This window comes from Etheostoma cragini, chromosome 13 (assembly GCF_013103735.1).
Source record: "Etheostoma cragini isolate CJK2018 chromosome 13, CSU_Ecrag_1.0, whole genome shotgun sequence".
NCBI classification, from domain to species: domain Eukaryota; kingdom Metazoa; phylum Chordata; class Actinopteri; order Perciformes; family Percidae; genus Etheostoma; species Etheostoma cragini.
In genome coordinates this window covers 2,317,908-2,325,444 of record NC_048419.1, presented here as the reverse complement: position 1 = coordinate 2,325,444, position 7,537 = coordinate 2,317,908, and the positions used below count along the sequence as shown (strand labels likewise).

General features: G+C 42.3%; 1 protein-coding gene across 1 annotated transcript in view; it reads right to left on the bottom strand.

Annotated features, from left to right (window-relative positions):
• The window catches only part of LOC117955584 (transmembrane protein 211), a 93,484-nt gene that overhangs the window by 48,519 nt on the left and 37,428 nt on the right, over nucleotides 1-7,537 (bottom strand). The gene's annotated exons all lie outside the window — the stretch shown is intronic.

The following is a 7,537-nucleotide window of genomic DNA, read 5'->3' as shown; positions in this document are numbered from 1 at the left end:
GGGCCACAGGTCGGAGTTGAACCCAAACCCGCCGTGTCGAGGAGTAAAGCTTTGCATATGGGCACCTACAGTACCAACTGAGCTATCGGGGCGCCCAGTTGTTGAGGTATTTGGAGAAGTAAAAACTTTGACTTGCTGGTACAAAGTCTGTATGATTCCTCGACTGGAGACCATTAATGTCCTTGAATCCTCCCCTGTATTTATTGAGATATTTCCGCCAAAATGTCAGTCAGCATGGCTACAAACATAGTACAAACAAACAGCTACACTGCTTTTTGATGTGCTTCCACCGGCTCCCCGACTGTGTGTAGACAAGCAAATCAACGGAGAGGTGGCTGTGCAAGGTACTGATTAAAAAGCTGCAGGTGGGGACAGACGGGGATATCATTATTATTTATCAGCTCCTTATGGCTGTTCTAACATACCTTGGTACAGGTGTGACAGAGCTGCAGGGGTAAACACACACACACACACACACACACACACACACACACACGGGGAAACAAAGGGGAACACATTCCTACACAGACACCCTTCTGCAGACAAACCCACAAGGACCTGACACGCAGATTGTTGCTGTTCCGTTAGGATTTTGATGTGCAATGATGGGAGTAAACATTCAGAAATTTAAATCAGCATGATATTTCACTTAAGACTCACTTCACTGATTAGAGGCCAGTTAATCAAATCAGCCCTTTAAACTTTTAAAACAAGTCGGGCCTATAAAGCACTAAGGTTGGATTGCTACTCTGGAGAAGACGTTAATTACACTGGATCCCTCTAATAGAGTCACGCTGCACCAATTAAAGACAACAGACACAGAGCGGACGTATAGAGCTCATTACTCACGCAAACAACACCAGTCTCACAGGACAAGGAGATTAATGGCACTCCTCGTATAGCACATACGTAGGGTTTGTATGATGCAAAACCCAGCGCGCAACCGCACTTGCATAACGATGAGAAATTGGGAAAAAAAAGTGAAGACCGTTAGAGAGTTGGACTCATCAATCCTGTGCATAGAAAACAATAAAAGTGAAGAGGATCACACCTATTTTCAGTCCTGTGACCTAGTTGAAGAGCAGGACACCAGACTCATTTTAATTTCAGAGGATTTCAAAGATTCCCTGGAGGCAATGTGCGGGGGGGGGCAATGGAAGGAAGATGAAGAGGCAAAGGAAGGGGTAGTGAAGTCAGAAGAGGAAGGAACAGAAGGAAGTGTGGATAGTGAGAGGAAGTGAGATATAGAACCAAGGGGGAAAGGGGAAGATATTCTTAAAAAATATTGTTGGCGTGTATCATTTTCTTGTTCCATCTGTCTGAGGCACAAATATAAAGCATTGTGATGATTATGCGGTCCTTCTGAAATAAGGGTCTAGACGCAGCCATCGAGTGGAGGTCTGTTGTCGTTAGGACAGGACAGAAATCAAGATCACGGCCCCTTGACAGAGAAAACGTTCTTTGCCTTTTGCTACAGGCCTTTCGGTCCACTGAGGCGGTTTGTTCCTGTCAGAGCTTCTGACAGGCTCTTATAATGTTTTAAAGTGCTCCTATTATGTTATGTTCATTTTCAGGTTCAGAATTGTATTTACCAGTAGCAGAATAGGTTTACAAGGTTTAATTTTCAGAAAACACCATCTTTTTCTTGTAGTGCACATTGCTGCAGCTCCTCTTTTCACCCTGTGTGTTGAGCTCTCCGTTTTAGCTCCAGAGTGAGACATCTCACTTCTGTTCCATCTTTGTTGGGAGTTACACATGCTCAGTACCTACATGACTACTAGCAAGTCAGAAGCAAAGTATGATGGCCCTAACAGTACCTAGGTAAGGACTACTAGCCAGTCAGAAGCAGAGTATGAGGGTCCTGACAGTACCTAGGTAAGGACTACTAGCCAGTCAGAAGCAGAGTATGAGGGCGTGTCCTGACAGTACCTAGGTAAGGACTACTAGCCAGTCAGGAGCAGAGTATGAGGGCGTGCCACGCTAGCGTATTAGGAACTTCAACACAGAAAAACCTCAAAGTGCTTTACAGTGTTCAGCAGCAGGCTCTACTCTTTTTTTCCTAGTTTAATATTTGTCTCAGGATGAAATGAATACCGTGTCTTTCCTCGGTCGTACAAAGTGCAGATTGTCCTCGTGACCTCTCCTGAGGGCCGTTAACTTCCTCTGGCCTCTGGGTGTCCAGACTGTGTCAAACAGCCGGGCCATAAAAGGCAAAGCAGAGATGATAGAGGGGTGAGGGACTCAGTGTCACTTCGGTTTCCCATTAGAAGTCTTGTCTGCACCACAGAGACCCCCTCTGTTCCCAGACTAACAATAAATCTCTAGCATCAAATCTGTAAATCTGTCAAAAAACCATCATGGCACCAATTTTATTTTCATCACTGTGGAGCTATATTTCATGACTACAATGTGGATGCCCTACTTTTAATCGATTTTATTTTGCATTCTATTATATTAATATATTTGCAATATGTTACTGTTTTATTCTTGTGCTTTATTAATAAAACACCATATTCATTTCTGCCTACCTTCAGGGAATAGCTTCTTTTCTCGTGAAGTTGGCAAGATACTTGAAAACTAGGAATATGAGTATTCTGTTTCATCTTATTTCACTTTTGAAACTTCAAAAGAAAGAAAAAAGGACATATGAATAAAGTGTAAAACGCTGCCATTTAAAACTAAGCAATGAACTTTCCACAGCTTGCAGGTTATTTCAGCTCTGCATGCTAATATGCTCAGAATGCTAACGTGCTCCGGTCTATCAGGTACTGATAGGTATGTTTAACATGTTCACCATCTTAGATTAGCAAGCTAACATTTCCCAATTAACACATAGCTCAAAGTACAGCTGAGGCTGATGGGAATTCCATTTGTTTTGCAGCTCTTTGGCTGTTAATTAAATTACTGAACACATTACAGTTTTTAGGGACCTAGATGTGTTACGGTTTCAGTTTCTTTTCATCCCGTTCTCTTTTCCTTCTCCGGGTTCCCTCCCTGGTCTTGTGTTTGTGTCTTGTTCCTCCCGGGTCTTGTGTTCCCCTGAGTGTCTGTAGGTTCTGTTTCCTGTTTTATTTTGAAGTCTGTTTTTTGTCTCGTCCTGTCTGTAGTTTTACTTCCTGTGTCTTCCCACTCTTGTGATTACCTGATGTTTTCCACCTGCTTCCTTGCCCTCTTGTCACCTGCCTCCCATTACCTTGTTAACTTGTGTATTTAATGTCTGTGCTTCCCTTGTCTGTCAGATTGGATTTTTGGTTTTTTGACTTTGTTTCCTTGGGTCTCTTGTTTTTCGCCACCGGATCCCTGTGTTTTTTGGAACCCTTTGACTTTTTGTTGAATAAATCATTATTTACCTGCTCCTGCCTGCCTCCCTCATCTCAGCTTTTGGGTCCTCGTTCCTGCCCGAATGTAACAAGATGGAATGTTAAGGGATCACCAATGTTAGAATAACAAGTACAGACGTGCAATTCATCCGGGGGGGGGGGGGGGGGGGGGGGGGGGGGGGGGGACGTGGATGTCTGTACCAAATCGGATGGAAATCAATCGTTGTTTTACTCAAAACCACAAACGTCAAACTCATGACGACGCTAGAGGACAAGTTGCAAAGTCACTAGGATTCATCGCCTGGGCACCATAGTCAAGACGTTTAACTGTTCCTTCTCTATAGTGTGTTTGAGGGAAATACTGTGTGTGTGGTGACAGATTGAGGGTGCTGGGAGACTCAGGGCTGCTGAGCGTGAGCGACTCTCAGATTTGGCCCACTTTGGCCCACTTTGGCCCCTGGCAACAAGAAAAAGGAGATGACACTGGTTTTCCAAAAACAGTACACTCACCCTCTTCCTCTCTTTCTGTCTGGTTTAGTTTCCCTCGTTTGTCTTTCTCATTTTTCTTCTCACAAGAAACGACTTGTAGCACATAGCTGTCTCATACCTGAGAAGCTTTGCTACCCGGCATTAAATTGCTTCTGTGTGACAGGGAGAACAAGGACCACACCTCATATCTCATCATAAAAGGCGCTCAAAAGGTGTAACAACTGCCTCCTTTTTCCTGAATCAGCAATCAAAAACTGAACACCAGTAATTCATCCTCTGAGTTGTTTTTACTCTCTCCAACAAAGCAGAAACTCCAAAATAATTCATCTTTAACAAGGCTCAGATGACGAGCACTGTTCTACAACATAAGACTGACAAAAAGAGAATGACAGTCTGGGTTTCTCAAACTCTGCTAAATATATACTCGCTCTCCGTACTTCCCATCTCTCTGACATGTTTTTTCTTAGAAGTTGAGAAGCAGGGGAATACCGGCCATGATGAAAGAGTGCATCTAACTCCAGAGTACACAGGGCTAGATCGAACCATGAGACTCAAGAGACAAGTGAAATTATTAATGCATCAAAGGTTGTCAAAAGAATACAGTCTGAGAGTCTGAGAGTCTGAAAGCGTAAACACAGCAGATGGCGAGCACCAAATTCTTGGCTGGGCGATCCGGCCCCGCTGACACAGTATTAGCCCCTGCTGAGGTTGTTTGTATCGGCCTGTCACTGAGAGGGGATAATGGGGGATATAGATGAATGTATTATGAGATTAGGCTGTGCTGATGTGACAACAAGAAGTGTCATCATAAAATATGAATCGTCATCGTTGTTTTTACACACTCAAAATTCTGCTTCGTTACAACTTGGGTCTTTTTCGTTGTTTGTGGTCACCATGTCTATCAGTTTTGTTAACTTTCTACTCAGAGATATCCAGGAACAGGCCACGTTACAACAAAGTAAGAGAAACATGAGCTGTGCGTATGTGCGGGAACATATCTTCAGTCGGTGGGGATGCACAGAATTTAGCATACACGAGCAATTGCTTAGAATATATAATAACATTGACAGATTTAGAAACCCCTTCTTTAACGTTGACTGAAATTTACAAGGATATTAATATAGCAGTTTAGGATAATCAATATGGTCAAGGAAACAGATGCAAAGAGCTCAGTTGGTTGGTTGACTTGGTTAAAACTGGAGATTAAAAAAAAACTTTTTAACTACCTAAAATAACATGATTTATTCCACACAACGCTCTATGGAGGGATTTTGATGGGTGATTCAATTTTTATGCATTTGAAAAACAAACCGAAGTGGTTTTGAAATAGTATTGAGTAAAATTTGACATATTCCATTCTGTAATTATCCATCTACATACTTTCCTTTAATTTTGGTCAAAATAATTAGTAATTTCTGCTTTTCTAACTAAAAAGTTAGGTGCAATTTCCTTATGTATTGGCCATAAATCCCAAAAATAACTAAAAAGCATCAAAAGTGTTAAAAAAGGGACATAAATGTAAGAAAAAGTTAAATACATTGATAAAAAGCATTACAAATTTTCACAGGAAGACAACATGAGGGTTAAACATACGGGCTGATTGCGACTTATTTGTTGTATTTTACTGAACATGTTATTGGTGCATCATGACTGTGTCATTTAGCTGCCCCTCCGAGTCAGCTAACGACCACCTCCAGACCCAGTCATTATCGGGTTGGTTGCTGCTCTGAGCTCACATGAGGACCCGGAGACTCACCGGCAGCATCCTATCTAAACCAGACCAGTGTCAAATCTGAACAAATGCACTCAGGGATGTGAAGATACCATCAGCCTCACTATGACCAGTGAACGTGAGTCCTTTTTTTCCCATGGATATTTCGGATGCATTAATTAAAGTGAAAGGACATATACTGCCATTATTTTGCTATGACCCATTATGTGTGTGCTCTTATTTGGCAGCGCCCATGAAGGAGTTGATGCAGTTGTGTCAGAATATTAAAGTATAATGTTAATACATCAAACTCCCATTCTTGAACCACAACAGAATAATGCGTTCAAAAGCTGTTGTACAAATAAAATAAACAAAAATAAGCAAATAAACTGTAATTTGATGGTATGTTAGAAACTGAGTCATGGCTCAAAAGGAGCACCTTATCAAATAGACACACACAAACACAAAAAACACACACACGCACGTCAGTTTCAGCTTCAATAATCTCAATGCCTGCCATCTTTCATTGGTGTAACATTCAGTAGTCTGAAGCCTGATAAGAAAGCAGCTGTGTGTTCATCAGCTCCACATCTGAGAAGGATGTGAGCTCCTGTCTGACTGATCAAACAACATGAATTAAACAGCTGATGCCAATCAGCTAATAAAAGTGCCACTTAATGCCACAATTGAACTAATGCTATTCTTTATATGTCAAAATAATGTTTTTGTAATCATGTGAATACTGCAATATGTGAATCGATAAAATTTACAGTATAATCCCTCACTGCACAAGAAAAGTGTGTGCATGCATATTAACAGCAAGTACAGTCATCCAAAGTGGAACCAGGAAGTCTGTAGAGTTTTATAACGGTGAGAATTGTACGCTACACTCTCATTTTCTTTCTTCCAAAATGTTTGGCTACCCTGAGGGTTTGTGGGCAACCTGCAATGTGTCGCCGTGTTCTCGGACCTTTGTAGTACAGAGAAAAAACTATGAAATCCAGACCCACGATGGAGTAGACAAGAAGATTTTATCAGTGTGGGCTGTTGTGCTTGCAGTAATCTGACCTCGGCGTGTTGAAGAGAGGTTTGTTTAGCAAATACTCTTCACAAACATGACTGAACACAAGACCGTGTTTGTCAAAGTCGCATTAAGTGACGATTTAGCAACCTCTAAGTTTCCCAGTGACAACCTATCTAGTGTCTGGTGCAAAAAGAAGATAATTAAAGAGACAATAAAGGGTGTGGTTGAGCAATGCGGCTGTCAGGGTGATCGCATTTTATTCCTGCTTCACTTACTGCCTGACAGCCTTGTCTTGACCCCGCCGCCACACGGTGAAAGACGTGAAATGAACATGAGAGGCCGGCGGAGGAGACGGGGCTTTAATCGGTTCGGTCCCAGACCGGCTGCTCGGCCCATCCGTCTTCCTCCCCTGTCTGCCTGCTCCTGTGAGGTGCTCTCTTTAAACTGTAATCAGAGAGGCGAGAGAGGTGAAGGATGCGTGTGGACAGAAAGAGAGAAGAGGAAAGACGGAGCTCTCTCGCTCTCCTAGCCTCTCTGTCTTCAGTGTGTGTATTCTCCGTCGCGGTAACGGATTAAATCCCAAGCGTGACAGCATCCGTCCCATCAGCAGATCAATCAACGTGAGCTGCATGAGAAACCCAACGCACACAGGATATATCACTTAAGAGGGAACTGCGTGCGTGTGTGTTAGGTGTGTGTTCGACATGGTTACACAAACCTGATTAAGTTTCATAAAAAGGCTGCTATCATGGAAAGAAAACACACTTTCCCGATCTTACTTGGACTGAAGAGGACATCTGCACGGGGAGTTGGACAAATTAATAGACACTGCAATAAAAACAGGGCTGCAAATAACTGTAAAACGAATTATTTATATTAGTTTTGTAGTCTATATAAGATCAAACAGCATGAAAAGTGCCCATCACAAATGATTATCCAAAATGGGCTAGTTGATTAATGTACTACTACTACTTCAGCACTGCTTAAAATATA